The sequence below is a fragment of the Muntiacus reevesi genome, chromosome 1 (assembly GCF_963930625.1).
Source record: "Muntiacus reevesi chromosome 1, mMunRee1.1, whole genome shotgun sequence".
In the NCBI taxonomy this organism is placed as follows: domain Eukaryota; kingdom Metazoa; phylum Chordata; class Mammalia; order Artiodactyla; family Cervidae; genus Muntiacus; species Muntiacus reevesi.
Window position 1 is genome coordinate 38,842,818 of NC_089249.1, and position 15,287 is coordinate 38,858,104.

General features: G+C 39.5%; 1 protein-coding gene across 5 annotated transcripts in view; it reads left to right on the top strand.

Annotated features, from left to right (window-relative positions):
- Window positions 1-15,287, top strand: part of EPS8 (EGFR pathway substrate 8, signaling adaptor) — a 193,453-nt gene that overhangs the window by 77,626 nt on the left and 100,540 nt on the right. Inside the window, exons 1-2 of one of the 5 annotated variants that reach the window (XM_065940821.1) lie at window positions 2,061-2,163; window positions 5,030-5,083. The exons of 2 other annotated variants lie outside the window; for them this stretch is intronic. The gene's annotated coding sequence lies outside the window, so the exon portion shown is untranslated. Of the gene's footprint in view, window positions 1-2,022; window positions 2,164-5,029; window positions 5,084-15,287 lie in introns of those variants that run through there. 2 more of the 5 variants (XM_065940835.1, XM_065940827.1) reach the window with 2 other exon arrangements.

Below are 15,287 nucleotides of genomic sequence, written 5' to 3' on the forward strand. Positions count from 1 at the left end.
GTATTGGTTTAGTTTTTCTAGCTTGTGGGACTCCATTACAGCCTTGTTGATGTAGTATTACTTTTGATGGAGTTTTATGTTTGTTTATTTCAGGGGTACTCCAGGGGCATCACAAGCCCAGGATCCATTTTTTCTTCCATTTCTTACTTTGGAGATTCTCACAGACTTCAGAACTGTTGTGACACAGGCTTGGGGTTTGTTTGTCTTATTTTTAATTTAATTAATTTATTTTTTTGGCTGTGCTGGGTTTTTGTTGCTGCCTGGGGCTTTTCTCTAGTTGTGGCGAGTGATGGCTCCTCTCTAGTTGTGGTATCCCAGCTTCACATTTCGGTGGCTTATGTTGTGGAGCACGGGCCCTAGAGCCTGCAGACTCAGTTGTTGTGGCTCACAGGCTCTAGAGCACAGGCTCAGTATTAACGATACACAGGCTATGTTGCTCTGCAGCATGTGGGATCTTCCTGGATCAGGGATCAAACCCATGTCTCCTGCATTGGCAGGCAGATTCTTTACCAGTGAGCTACCAGGGAAGCCCCAGGCTTAAGATGTTAATTACTGGCTGTGTTTCCCCTGACCTCTCACCCAGACTCTCAGAGACAAACTCCACTGAAAGTCTTACTAAGACAATGGGTGGATTTCTCCTGTCACTCTCATCATTCTGTAATTATGATCGCAGCCCTTTGGTGACAGCTCCAGTTTTATGGAAGGACCTCAGAACCAACTTTATTTCCAACTTGTGTGCCTCTTCTTTTCTTCCTATACGAGCATTAGGGTTGCTGTGGATGGTTGGGCAGTTTGTACACTGTGCTGGAGAAAAGCAGGGCTGGAAGTCTAGTGTGGTCTCCTGAGAGAGAACTCTCTTCTTCCTTTTTTAACTTTTTGTTTTATATTGGAGTATAGCTGACTGACAGTGTTGTGATACTTTCAGGTGGATAGCAGAGGGACCCAGCCATACACATACATGTATCACTTCTCCCCCAAACTCCCCTCCCATCCAGGCTGCCACATAACATTGAACAGAATTCCCTGTGCTGTCCAGTAGGTCCTTGTTGATTATCTGTTTTAACTGTGAAGCTGAAGCCAGAAGCTAGTGCACAGACGTGAAAGAATTGTGCTTTTCCCATAGTTTATGCCTTCAGTGTTATGTTGCAACAAAGAATTTGTGTCTGTTAGTCACTCAGTTGTGTCTGACTCTTTGTAACCCCATGGACTGTAGCCCACCAGGCTCCTCTGCCCATGGAATTCTCCAGACAAGGATACTGGAGTGGGTTGCCATTTCCTTCTCCAGGGAGTCTTCCTGACCCAGGAATCGAACCCAGGTCTCCTGCATTCTAGGCAGATTCTTTATGGTCTGAGCTACCGGGGAAGCCCATTTTAACTATAAGTGGTGTATACATGTCAATCCCAAACTTCCTAACTATCCCTTCCCCCCATCCTTCCCTGCTGGCAATCATAAGTTTGGAGAGAACTTTCTTCTGATCCCATTCTTTGACGGGACATCTCTGTACCAATTTCAGTTAGACATAAGCCTTAAAGACACTCCTGTGACTCTTCTGTTGGCCACAATTGTTGATATTTGCTTTTGTGCTTACTAGCACTTTGGCCATCGGTTCTGGCTTTGGTTTGGCACCGGGGGATTTTCCTTTACTGCAAGTGGGGCTGTGTATTTCATTTTAAACATCTGTTTCTGTTTTTCATTTTTTCTGTGTATCTATGGTGGAAAGTCTTCTTCATTAGCTCAGTTGACCGGATTGTGGCGCCTGTAATTCCCATTAAGTTACTTATTAACCTCTGTTCCTCCGAAATCACCTCTTTAGATGGGAATAATAACAGCCCATCTGTACAGCGTTAGTTTAAATTTTGAGCACCTAGCAATTTCCCCATCAGTATTTGTGCCATTTACGGCTTTACCACTTTAGGGAAGAGTTGGAGGCATAGTAGTGGCTGTGTTTACTCACTTAACAAGAAGAGGAAGTCTTAGTTAACGCCCTGGAGAAACCAGAGAAACTTCGTCCAGGGTAGCACAATGCCGAAACTGAAGCTCCAAGCCCCACCCTTGCTGATGTTGATGTGCCGAAGGTCACTGGGCACCGGAGTGAGCGGAGAGGAATGTCCTCTCAGTATTGCCCGGAGGATCGCTCAGAGTAGCTTTCCTGGCTTGTGTGGGTAAGTTTGAGTTTGTGAATGTTTTCTTTGCTAAGGAGGGCTCTCAAAGGCGTAATTATCATGGAGGATATTTGTAGACCTTGAAACATGTGGTAATACTTTTAGTCCCAATAAGCCCTTTGACAATATTGTAAATTCCTATTTGGAACTCTAGGGGAATTCTGGACTTGGTGAAGTTGGTACTCTAGGTGCTACAGGGTCCTACCTCCTGCCTCCGAGGTTCTTGCTTATAGAGATGAGGATACGCACAATTTTCTTCCCTTACGTCAGTGTTCAAGAGAGTAATCCTCCCTCCCTCCATCATTATAACTAAGAAAAAAATCTGTTGACTATTAACAGTTGGGAAAGTATGTGTGTGTGTGTCTGTGTATCTCAATTTTTCTTAAAATTACTTAAAAATTAATCTGATATGCAAAATACTGTGATTATCCTATAAATATTGATTGCTTTGAGTTGTTCTATGACTTTAGTTGTACTGTGAAAATGTGCTTATTACCAAGCTCAGTTTTCTTAAGTTTTTATTGGCTCTGAGCACAGACTTTGCACTGCCAAATTTCTGTGTAAACATTTTTCTTGGGACCAAGAAAGTAGTGAATATGTGTCTTTAAAGTTTTTTTTTAAACCCATGTATGTTAATGGATCTTTTAAATGTTTAAATAGTCAATTAATGGAATTTTTCAAAGAACAACTCTTGTCCAAAAATCCATAACTTTTCATAAAACTCTTTCATAACACTCCATAATTTTATACTTAGAGTTTTTTTAAGTATGAGCTTAATGGCAAGTATATATAATTCTTAGTACGTAGAGATCTACTATTTTTTGTAGCTCTTATCTATTTATTTGTTACATTTACTGTTCAGGAGGAGGCTTGTTCCCTTACTAATAATTAAGTGCAAGTATAAACTAAGATACTGTAGAAAGTCAGAGGAGAGCTAGTGAGAGTGTATCACCGTGTAGTGCAAAGCAGACGTGACTGCTTGTGTCACTGTTGGGGTGCTGGGAAGTGTCATGCCTTCTTGAGTTCAGGTGCCGTGGCTATGACTATGGATCCTTTTGGAAATGGAGTCCTGGATATGTTGATTTTCCCGTAATGTGTCTGTTATTTATTGAGACTGTCTACACCGTAAGGGATATTAGCAGTTCACACAAGTTTGAACTACTCATACAACCATTGTATGCAGCTTTTTGTCAGCATAAAAAGAAAATGAGATTCCTTGAGATGTTTATGACTTGGTTTACTTTTACCCTTGCTACAAAGCTTTGGTCAGCTTTACAGGCCAAAATTCCCAGGCACATGTCAGTCTCACTGTTAGTATAAATCTCATACATGCACTGGGGATGGTATGTAAAATATTTTGTCTTTTGACACACCTACTTCCACATGAAGGAGGATATCCTTGTACCTACTGTACCTACTGTATTTTCTAGGAGTTTCTGTTTTTTAGTAACTACACTTGCACAGTTTCTTCAGTTTAAGTAAATTGCATATAAGAGGGAATGACTTTGAAGAGGTTAAGACAAACGTTTAGACTCATTTTCTAAGTAAATAATTCTGAAATAAGTTGTATAGAGAGGTCTCCTTTTTCATTTATTCTTTGGTGAAATCATATATGTCATTAACTCATCAAGGTAGATATGATGTTTACTTAAGGGAACTGGCCTGGAGTTTTAAGGGACTCCGAGTCAGCTCATTATATTTTAGATTTTTAAATAATAGCTTAGTTGAGTTGCATAAAATTTTTGTGAAGGTGATATAATGAGGTAAATTATCATACATTCTTTTGATCATTTACCCTATAGGATAGTTCTGATTTGATTAAACCATTAAATAGTCTTTAAAAATTCTTTTTTATTTTAGAGTTGAAGTTTGTGTATGTTTTTAACTGTTTGACAGGTGAACATGTTAATTGGACTTTTCAGCTATGTGAAAAACTATACTTCTTATTTTAGTTAAAATTTATGGGCTTTGAATACAAGTCTTCTGTGTAGAATGTATTAACTAGGTTTGGGAATTTGATTAGAAGAAACTTGTGGTAGTTTTAATTCTCAATATATTTTCTAAAAATTTAAAGCACCTTGTAAAATTTTGTCTCTCTACTTGGTAATGTAAAATCTCAGTTGAAATGCATGTATGTTTCTTAATCTTGCTGTAGATCTCACATGAACATCTGTTCAAGAATGCTTTTGCTTTTAGGAACATTGCTGTACAGTTTTTTGAGTATTAAAAATACATTGTGTCAGATGTTTAAATGTATTCAGAATCATATTATTTCACTCCCCTAATTATATGATCCTAACGAATGTCAGATTTAAATATCTGACAATATTATTACTGCTGTAGGTTGCATTGCATTCTTTTGTTTCCTTCTTTGTTTCTAAAAAATACTTTTTCCCATTTTGTAGGTAATTTTTCTTTTTTCTTTCCACTTTTTCATACAATTTGCCAGACCAAATGACACAGTTAGTATCCATTAAGTAGAGCCGTGAATATCAATCTTGGACACAAAGCCGGGAATTGTAGCTGGGGGAAGCCCTCCTGCTGTGCTTGCCTGGCATCCAAAGACTCTGAATGAAGTCTCTTAACTTATTCAAAGCCCGGGATCTCTGAAAGCCCTTTGGGCTCCCCATTGCCCATTCATCACTGATGTTGCTTTCCATTGGCTGAAAATTGTCCGTGGCGTTTCCATTTCACATCATGTCAAATGCAAAGTCTAGTACGTAACTTACCACTTGTCATATATCTTAATTTATGGCCTGTGCTTCTTGATCTTTATGCTTTACATCTCCATGTCCTGCTTTTTTCTTGACTCATGCCACACTAAGGAAGTCTCTCTCTCATATCCAAAATTTACTTCATCCTTCAGGTCTGCTAATCACCTCCATGAACTTTCTCCTGGTCCCTTCTTCCAACATTGAAGGTAATGTATTTTGTACTTTCTATTAAGGTGCTTCATGTTATGTTTTGTGTTACTGTTATTTTTACATGTGTTGTAATATTTTACACCTTCTACATAACATGGAAGCCCTTACATAGCATTGACTTGAAATAATCTACTGAGTTGAGTCTCTACCTCTTACTATGATGGGTTGGATGTGGCTTCATCTTTTTCTTTTTTTAAACTTTTTATTTTGTATTGGAGTATACAGTCCATGGGGTTGCAGAGTCGGGCAGAACTGAGCAACTGAAGTGAACTGATAGCCAATTAACTCTGTTGTTATAGCGTCAGGTGGACAGTGAAGGGGCTCAGTCATGCATACACATGTATCCGTTCTCCCCCGACCTTCCCTCCCATCCAGGCTGCCACGTAACTGAGCAGAGTTCCCTGTGTGTACAGTAGGACTTGTTGGTTATCCTTTTAAATGTAGCAGTGTAGGCTGTGGTTTCATCTCATAACTCCTATGCTCTCATGTACCTAGTAGATTCTCACTGTAAATATTTGACAGCTGAGTAAATGTCGTGCCATGCCAGTGAGTTATTGACTAGCAGGCCTTTTCCTCCTCTGTTGCAATGGACACCTTTGGGGACGGGACTGTTTAGATACCTAAACACATACGGCATGGCTGTCTGAATCAGAGCTCTCCATAGCTGGGAAGGCTGAAGAAACAAGGATGCAGTTAAATATTTTAGATTATGTATAGTAACTCAATACTGACGAGGAAAGAATGACTTCTTGGTAAAGGCTTTGGGCTGGTAGGAAATTGAAGGGCAACACAGACTTTGAAAATAGTGATTATATTTCTGGGAATGTTTTTCAGGAGTTCACAGTTTGGAGATAAATACAGTCAGTTCAGCTACCGTGCCTGTTTTGAAAATGAAATTTTATTCCTATAGCATTGATGTTAGGGAGCAATTTGAGTAGAATGTAGATTTCACATTTATTGTGCCTGATTTTACTTTATTTTCACCTAGTGGGTGAACACAGGGCATTTCACATAGCTGAACTGAGAGCCACGTAGAAATTGACAAAATACCCATGCACACACCTCTGTCGCCTCTGTCGCTCCACAGCTCCCTGATTTCACTGCATATCATGAGCCATGACCACCCATGTCTTGATTCATAAGCCTCCAATTTCAGATAAGCCTTCTTCCACCATTGCACAATGAACTCACAAGCCACAGCCCTTGGACACCCAATTCCACAAGCAAACTTCAGGTCTTTTGCAAAGTAAGATACCATGTTTATTATTATTTTTATTTATTTTTTAGCCATTTAACATTTGAAAAACTGTGCTAAGGTCTTTTCTTTTTTATGTGTCACTGACGGCTATTTTCTCCCCTCAGTCCTGTGCTTTTCATGGTGTGATTTTGCATAGCATCACGATTTTTCAGGAACACATATGCCACATTATCACCAAACTGACTGTACTAATTGATAACATACAGAATGTGAACTGAGAGTTCTCTCTCTTTCCTTCCTTCATTTCTGTCCTCCTTCTCCCCTCTCTTTGAATGGTGAGAGACATTAAAAAAAAAAAAATCCCTGTATGAGGAACACAGTGCAACAGAGAAAAATGCCAGAGAACTTGTTTAACCAGTGTCATTAAAAAAAAAAAAGGCATAAATTTACCTGTGGAAATAAATATATACACTCAGAAGTATGTAGAGACTGGGAAGGTAACCTAAAAGATCAGGGAATCCTGATTTACCATTAGATAATAATTATGTTTAACTTTTTGTCAGCCTTTACTATAATGAGTGCTGGGTGTGGATTAAGCCATGCAACCCTCACAAAACCTTATAAGTAGATGTTATTACTGTTTTTATTTTACAGATGAAGAAAAATAAGGTTTAGAGGGGTTAACTTGCCCAGGGTCATTAATTCATAAACATAAATGGCAGAGCCAGATCTTGACTCACATTTGACTTCTGAACCAGAGATCTCAGAGGTCTCTTAGAGTACTTTTATAGATTATAAAGAAAAACTTTGACTGTGTTATTTTCTCTGGCCTTAACTGCACCTGATTGGCATCACAGGCTGTCTTTTAACCCCTGTGATAGATAAAGAATCAGGTCCTCAGGCTAAGAAATTGCACAAATTCTCAGAGGCAGAGCAGTAACAACTCATTCTGACATGGAATTCAGAGTTTTTTCCATTGTGATTATGTGTGAAAAGGGACAAAAATTGGACAGCTAGGGATCAGGTGAGCTGAAATAGGGAAGAGAGGAAGAAATTATTGTTTTGGAAGTTGGGGGGAGGAAGGTGAACTTATAAAAGTGTATCAGAATTGAAAGGAGAGAGCCTGAGGAGGGATAGGCAGTGAGGGGACCCCTAACTCTGTGATTGTTGTTGAGTCTCTAAGTCATGTCTGACTCTTTGCGACCCCATGGACTGTAGCCCGCCGGGCTCCTCTGTCCATGGGATTCTCCAGGCAAGAATACTGGAGTGGGTGGCCACTTCCTTCTCCAGGGACTCTTCCTCCATCTAGAGATTGAACCAATTGAATTCTAGATCGAATTCAATCTCTAGATTGAATCTCCTGTTTGGCAGGAGAATTCTTTGCCACTGAACCACCAGGGAAGCCCAGCTCTGTGATACAAGAAGCCTAATCAGATTCTCATCAAGGAGCTCAAGCTAGCACCAATTTCAATTCAGGATTATGGGAAGCGAAGCCCGAGGTCATGAATGTAAATTGGTTATGCTGTAAATCCGGATTAGTAGTAGGCTCAGGGGGGGAAAAAAATGGAAAGACAGAAGTGACAATAGAGGAGAGCTTCAAATGGCTTTATTTGTACTTCTTTTTAATCACATGAGACGCATCTCTTTTTCTTTAGGTACAGTTGCCTGATAGCACTTTGCATATAAATGTGTTAATTAGTGTTTATTAACACTGAAGAGTTGATAAATAATAGAGAAAATTTTCAGTTAAGTATTGAAGAGCCTCATATTACACAGATAATGAGATGAGGATTAATGAGCATCTATAAATTTAGAGCAGGGGGCTAGCACACTGTGTCCAGGGTTTTCTTTCTACTAGCCAAGAATGATTTTCACATTTTTTGTAGGTTATTAAAAATTAACACAAAGAATTTGACAGACACCACATGTGACCCAGAAACCCCCAAATAGTTACAACCTGACTCTTTACAGTAAATTTTCAACCCTACCCTGAAGTATAGATTATAAAGCAGAAAAAGTTAGATTTGTCTTCTTTCAGGAAATCAGATTAGGTAACAGAATCTGGTATATTTCATAGACTTTTTTTCCCCCCTTCATGGAGGAAGGAATTGATATGTAGTATAGTGTTTTACTAGGGACTTTGGATGCTTTGTGTTTATTTCTCATACCCTTGAAAGATTTTGCACTTATAAATGAGGACACCAGGCTTATAGAGGCTAAGTAAACCTTCACATTTATTAAGTAGTGGGATTCATATTTGTCTGGGTTTCTCCACATAAGAACATGGTAGAGAAAATTTGTTCATAAAAATTGAGTATCGTCTGTTCAGAATTCCGACTTGAAAATATCTAGATAGCAGATATGAACAATTTTAGTAATTTTAGCTAATATCTAAAATATTGAAAAAATGTTAATTGTGTACACAAAAATAGAATTGGTTGCAGAATTGTGTAATTTCCTCCCCAAACTTTAAACTTTTTATTTTATATTAGGGTATAACTGATTAACAATGTTGTCATAGTCCCAGGTGAACAGCGAAGAGACTCAGCCATGCATATACATGTATCCATTCTCTCCCAAACTCCCCTCCCATGCAGGCTGGTGAGAACTGTGTAATTATAAAAATTGCACCTGAAGGAAGATTTTTGGATAAAGAGTTATAAAGAAAATGTAAAGAAGAGAGAATTCAAGCCTCATGTTAAAAACTTAATATTCACCTAAAAGAAAAATGAAGCTTAAAGTATTCTCAATATAAAGTACAAAGCAGAAAAGTACATTCTGCTTCAATAGAGATTCTACCACGTAGCAGTTTATCTTTGAAAAACAGATTCTCAAACAAATATTGGCCTGTGTGTCTAATGATAAAGTTTTATGAGGAAGACTTCAGGGTGTAATGAAAGCATGCAATAAGGGATCTAATACAGATTGGAGGGGTCAGAGGAATAGTTCTCGAGAGGCTTATTTAAATTGAGACACAGGATTTAGGGGCTTCCTAGGTGGCTTCAGTGGTAAAGAATCTGCCTGCCAATGTGAGACACAGGTTTGATTCCTAGGACAGGAAGATCCCCTGGAGGAGGCATTGTAACCCACTCCACTATTCTTGCCTGGAGAATCCTGTGGACAGAGGAGCCTGGCAGGCTACAGTCCATAGGGTCACAAAGAGTTAGGTACAGCTGAGCGACTGAGCCCACACGCACAGGATTTAGGCAGTCAAAGACAAAGAGGATGATTACTCCAGACATAGAGTTCTAGGCCTTGAGGATGGAAGGAGCTTGGCATATTCAAGAGATGATCAAAGGAATCCACTGTGTCTCCTGTCGGCTCAGAAGAGGAATTGTATCTGTTTGTTCATCATTGTATATATCCAGCCTCGGACATACTTGCTGGCACAAAGGAAGCTCTCAGCAAGATTTACCGAAGGGACAAAGACTGAATAGATATTTTTCTGGGAAATTCATGGCGTAATTTTGAGTCCAGGGATTGACTGGATGTAGCCTACTGCCCTCCTCTCTGTAGCTCACCTAATTACATTCAAGCCCTCGGACTGTTGGTAATCCCAGGTTACTCTAGGCCACTGGCAGCCCAGCTTTTCCAAACCTTCTTAACGGTTGTTAAGTATCTGAATGGATCCTGACCTGGAGAAAGTCTGCACAGGAAAGGCAGGAAAAAGGAATATAGACCACTTCAGCCAGATCAGGTCCTGAGCAGGAGAAGTGAACTGGCATTATGACAACCCCAGGACTAACTCTGAGAGAAAATGAGTATAGCTACTTTGCCAGAAATAACCAGCTGAGGGGGAGGGTGTTCTGTCCTAGAGCACATGAGCCCAGGTTCTCTGGGTGCTCACCGGCTGACCAAGTAACACGTGATAATCGGGCTTAGAGATTTAATTAAGAAGTTCAATACTGAAGCACTTCCTGTTTGTAGAACTTACTTCTTGCAAATCAAATTTGAACTTCTAAACTGAGATAGTGTCACTTACAGGTTGAGTGCATTGAGGAATTTATAAAGTAGAAAGAGAAGGGGAGAGAATTGTATATTTCCCAAGGGGGTGAACTACAGTTGTAGTGGATTTGAAAGGACTGTTTTATAAGATATTTACTATAAAATAGAGGTGAAATAGGGGTTTACTACAATTAAGGGAAGAGAAGGTCACTTAAGTGGGAAGGAGAATGGGACTTGAAGACAGAAGGAAAGAAAACATTTCAGAGTTATTCTGAAATGTTAATTTTGAGTTGAGAAGAGCCATAAGTGGTAAAAAGCAATACATATATAGCTGATCATACAAGAATTTAATAATAAACTTATCTGTGCTTTAAGCTTAAACTTTAATGAACTTTAGTTGATGGGATTTAATGTTAAGTTTGAGGAATTTATACTGGATGTCAAAAGTCTATTTCCTTACAAAAAGAGAAATACTGGCTGGCAGATGGGGTGTGCTTTCTCAGAGTTGTGAGTTCATTTTGATTAGCAAGGAAAAAAAGACAACCCATGCCCTCTAAAGAATATAAGCTTTTCAGATGTATGTTGGGAGGAATGAGTTGTGGAAAACAACTCATCTATGTTGTAGCATGCGTCAGAATTTCTTTGAAAGGCTGAATAATGTTCCACTGTATGTATAGACCATATCCTAATTATCCATTCATCTATTGATGGATACCGGCCTGCTTCCATCCTTTGGCTATTGTGGATAATGCTGCTTTGAGTTTGAGTTTACAAGTATCTGAGTTCCTGCTTTCAGTTCTGGGTCGACACCCAAAAGTGGAATTTCTGGAACATGTGGTACTTAAATGTTTTAATTTTGGGGGGTAACTACCCATCATTTTCCACAATGGCCACACCATTAAAAGGAATGTTTTAAATTAAAAACAAAAAACAAAACGTAATTCATGTTGATGTTTGGCAGAAACCAACACAATATTGTAAAGCAATTAATTACCCTTCAATTAAAAATAAATAAGTTTAGTTATTAAAGAAACCCAAAAAACAAAAAGCAGTCTTCACGTCTCTGGATTTTTTTCTTTTCAGCCATGCTGCTTTGCTTGCAGGATCTCGGTTCCCTGGCCAAAGTTTGAACCTGGGCCATGATAGTGAAAGCCTAGAATCCTAACCACGAGGCCACCAGAAACTCCCAGTCTCTGCATTTTTAAAGTGGACTTTTCTTAAATAGGATGAATATAGCTCCCTTGGGTTTCTTATGTAACTAATAACGCTAGAAAATATGAGCCATGTCCTTAAAGGTTGTTGGTGAGCACATCTTATATTAGTTAAACTATCTTTATGCTTCTCCTTGGGGAGTTCAGAAGTTTGAAGACATTATGAGAATGACATAGGTGAGTCTTAAATTTTTTAAGAAAAATATGTAGAGCAGAATATAATTGGGGAGAGTCCCACAGGAATGAAAGAAACAGATAAAATTATCTTGAAATTAGCTAACTTTGCTTCTTAATCTAATCTACCCTCCAGAATGTCCCCATAGTTATTTCATCAAAATTAGTTATATGACTGTTACTCCCTTCACTGGTTTACTGTTTCCGTAAAAACTGAGTCTAAATTTCTTTACATGGCCTACAAGACCTCACAATCTGGTGTCACACTTTTCTCTGCTACATCATCTTCTACATACCCTGTATCACAGTTACATTGAATTATCTCCCTATTCCCTAAAACTTGCCTTTTTCCATGTACCATGCTTTGCATATGCCTAGAATGTCGTCTGCTACCGGTACTCTTGCTAATAGACACACTCCTTTTGTCTTTCACATCTGGTTCTACTGTCTCTTCCCAGATGAAAACTACTGACAGCGATCCTAGGTTGATGGTTTCATGGTACATCTTTTGTACCAAGACGGTAGCATTTACTAAGTTGCATTGTAATTATCTCTTTGCACATGTCTCAGTCAACTAGGTACTCCTGAGAGAGAATCCACGGTGTCTCTCTCATGCCCTCATGTGAAACCCAACCCCTGGTGCTATGCTTAGTCGCTTAGTAGTGTCCGACTCTCTGTGGTCCCATGGACTGTCACCCACCAGGCTCCTCTGTCCAAGGGGGCTCTCCAGGCACGAATACTGGAGTGGGTTGCTATGCCCTTCTCCAGGGTATCTTCCCAACCCAGGGATCGAAGCAGGTCTCCCACACTGCAGACGGATTCGTTACCCGCTGAGCCACCAAGGAAGCCCCTGAGTACTGGAGTGGGCAGCCTATCCCTTCTCTAGGAGATCTTCCCGCCCCAGGAATCAGACTGGAGTCTCCTGCATTGCAGACAGATTCTTTACCAGCTGAGCTACCAGGGAAGCCCTAACTCCTGGTAGATGTAGACAGAAACACTGAGAGAATTTCTTGCATGATTTTGCTCACTGTATGGGATGTCTACCTTTAATAAGTAATCATTCCATCTCTAAGCTGGATTTTAGTAGTTATTAATAGCTAAATATCTTACCATAGGCAAAGGTATCAAGCAGGCAATTTTTTTTTACCTTCTTAAATTTTGTGTTGGAGTATAGCCAATTAACAATGTTGTGATAGTTTCAGATGACCAGCGAAGGGACTCAGCCGTACATATTCATGTATTCATTCTCCCCCAAACTTCCCTTCCATCCAGGCTGCCACATAACATTGAGCAGAGTTCCATGTAAGAAGCAGGCAAACTTTCCTTCAGTTGTTTGCTACTGCTCCATTTCTGTGCAGATTTCTTACATTTTTGGGCATACTGACCTCATCAGTAACGTTCTCACATTACCCTGGTTTCCTCCTATCTTAGAAGTATCTGATGAGTTATATTTAAGTGTTGATAATATAAGACAGTATTACTCCCAAAGGTGTTTGTATTTTAATCATGGTTCCTAGGGATAAAAATGCTTAATTTAAAAGAATAAATCTCCAGTGATAAGAATTTTATTCACTCTGTCCCTTGGGTAAATGGTATCATTTAAGGTAACAAGAGGACTCTATGTTAACCCTCAAATCACACTAGGCAGGCAGGCTTCTAGGAGCACCTCTGAATCTTCAGCACCTCCACAGTGGTATTCACACTGGCAATATACTTCCTGAGGCTGCTGCTTTAAAGGCCTCACCTTTCTGGGATAAATCCCCTCCTTCTAAGTTTCCTTCTAGTCATCTGAAGGTCAGGGTGGTGTGACTTGTTCCAAAGTGCGTTTTCTGCCTCCTTAGCTAACTAGGAATTTATTTTTCAAGTGTTTAGAACTAGAAATAGGGAGTCATTTAATATTTAACCTGGTTTCTATGAATCAGTTATAGATAGGAACGAACACTTACTAGCCAACATGGCATATTAAAGGATGATTTTTTCCTGGAAGCAAAATACAGCAAGAGTCAGATATTTGAACCCTTTCCAGTCTAGATTACTCAAGAGGAAGAAAACAGCAAAACTCAGTTTAATTGCTTGTTATTTTGAAGAAGGAAATGTTATGTGTATTTTTCTCCCCCAAGGGCCTTGTCCAGGGCAGGATCATTGTGGTGTTTTTGTAGTCCCGTGAGATGTTTCCAACATTTTAGGACTGAAAAAACAAGTGAGACTGACATCAGGGTATCTGGACCAGTGGAATGTTTCGAAGTTGATCTAAGTAATTGTTCTTCTAGATTAAAGGACTTGATATTAGTGGTACCCAAATGCTATTGATATGGTGGTCACATAGATGAGCATGCATAGATTTCAGCTAGGATTATGTAAATATGACATGTTTATACAGATGTCCTGTGTGTTCAGTTGCTCAGTCGTGTCTGACTCTTCTGTGACCCCGTGGACTGTAGCCCTCCAGGCTCCTCTGTCCATGGGGTTTCCAGGCAAGAATACTGAAGTGGGTTGCCATTTCCTCCTCCAAGGGATCTTCCCAAACCAGGGATCGACCTGTGTCTCCTGTATTGGCTGACAGATTCTTTACCACTGCACCACCTGGAAAGCCTACTTAATGCAGATGTATATATGTGTCATTGTATGTGTGTGTGTTTAAGTGTTTTTAAGTTTTAGCAACCTTTATAGTGGGCAAGGGTATCACACACACAGACTGAGCACAGAAACTGGGAATTTGGGCTCTTATGTAGGTCTATCTGGGTTAGGGGCTTAATCATATACTCACTGAATGGTACTGGCCAAGGTACTTTATTGTTTTGTGCCTCAGTCTCCTCCTCTGTAGAATAGAGACCGCAACTCCTCTTGGAGGAGTTGTGGTTGTCAAGCAAATTAATGCATGCCAAGAATTATGACAAGACTTGGCACATACAAGCACTTCCGTATTACCTATTGTTTTTGTAAATTATTATTAAATATTGGGCTTCCCTGGTGGCTCAGTGGGTAAAGAATTTGCCTTCAATGTATTAGACTCAGGAGGCATGGGTTTGATCTCGGTTGGGAAGATCCCCTGGAGAAGGGAATGGCTACCCCCTCCAGTATTCTTGCCTGGGGAATCCCATGGACAGAGGAGCCAGACAGGCTACAGTCCAGAGGATCACAAAGAGTTGGACACGAATGAAGTTATTGAGCACATTAAATATTGGACAACAGGTGATTCAGAGAAGAGAAAAGAAAAAAATTAGGTTGTTTTAAGCGAGAGACATGAGTTAATTTTGTGTATAAAAATCATAATGTTTCTTCACCATTAAGAGATTTTGGTATAAAGAGGGATATGTGTAGGTGGTTAGTGGCTTATTCATTATAATATACCTTGAATTATACATTTTTGACTGTATTTAAAGTCCTCCTTTTCATGACCAGATAATATATGTTTATGGAATGGTCTCCACTTTGAAACCTGGTTGGCTTCGGAAAATATATGTCTTCTGTCTATTTTGTGTTAGACTTCAATTTTGTTTAATCAGTGTTTGAGAGAAATGGCATTTGTATATCCTTCCTTCCAAGAAAAACATTGGGTGTTTCAGGAAGTGGTCTTTGTTAGTCAGAGGATAATACTTTTTCCTCTGAGTCAGTTCTGAACCTCCTTGATATAAATAGACGCACTTTTACCCAAACTTCTGCTTTTCAGAT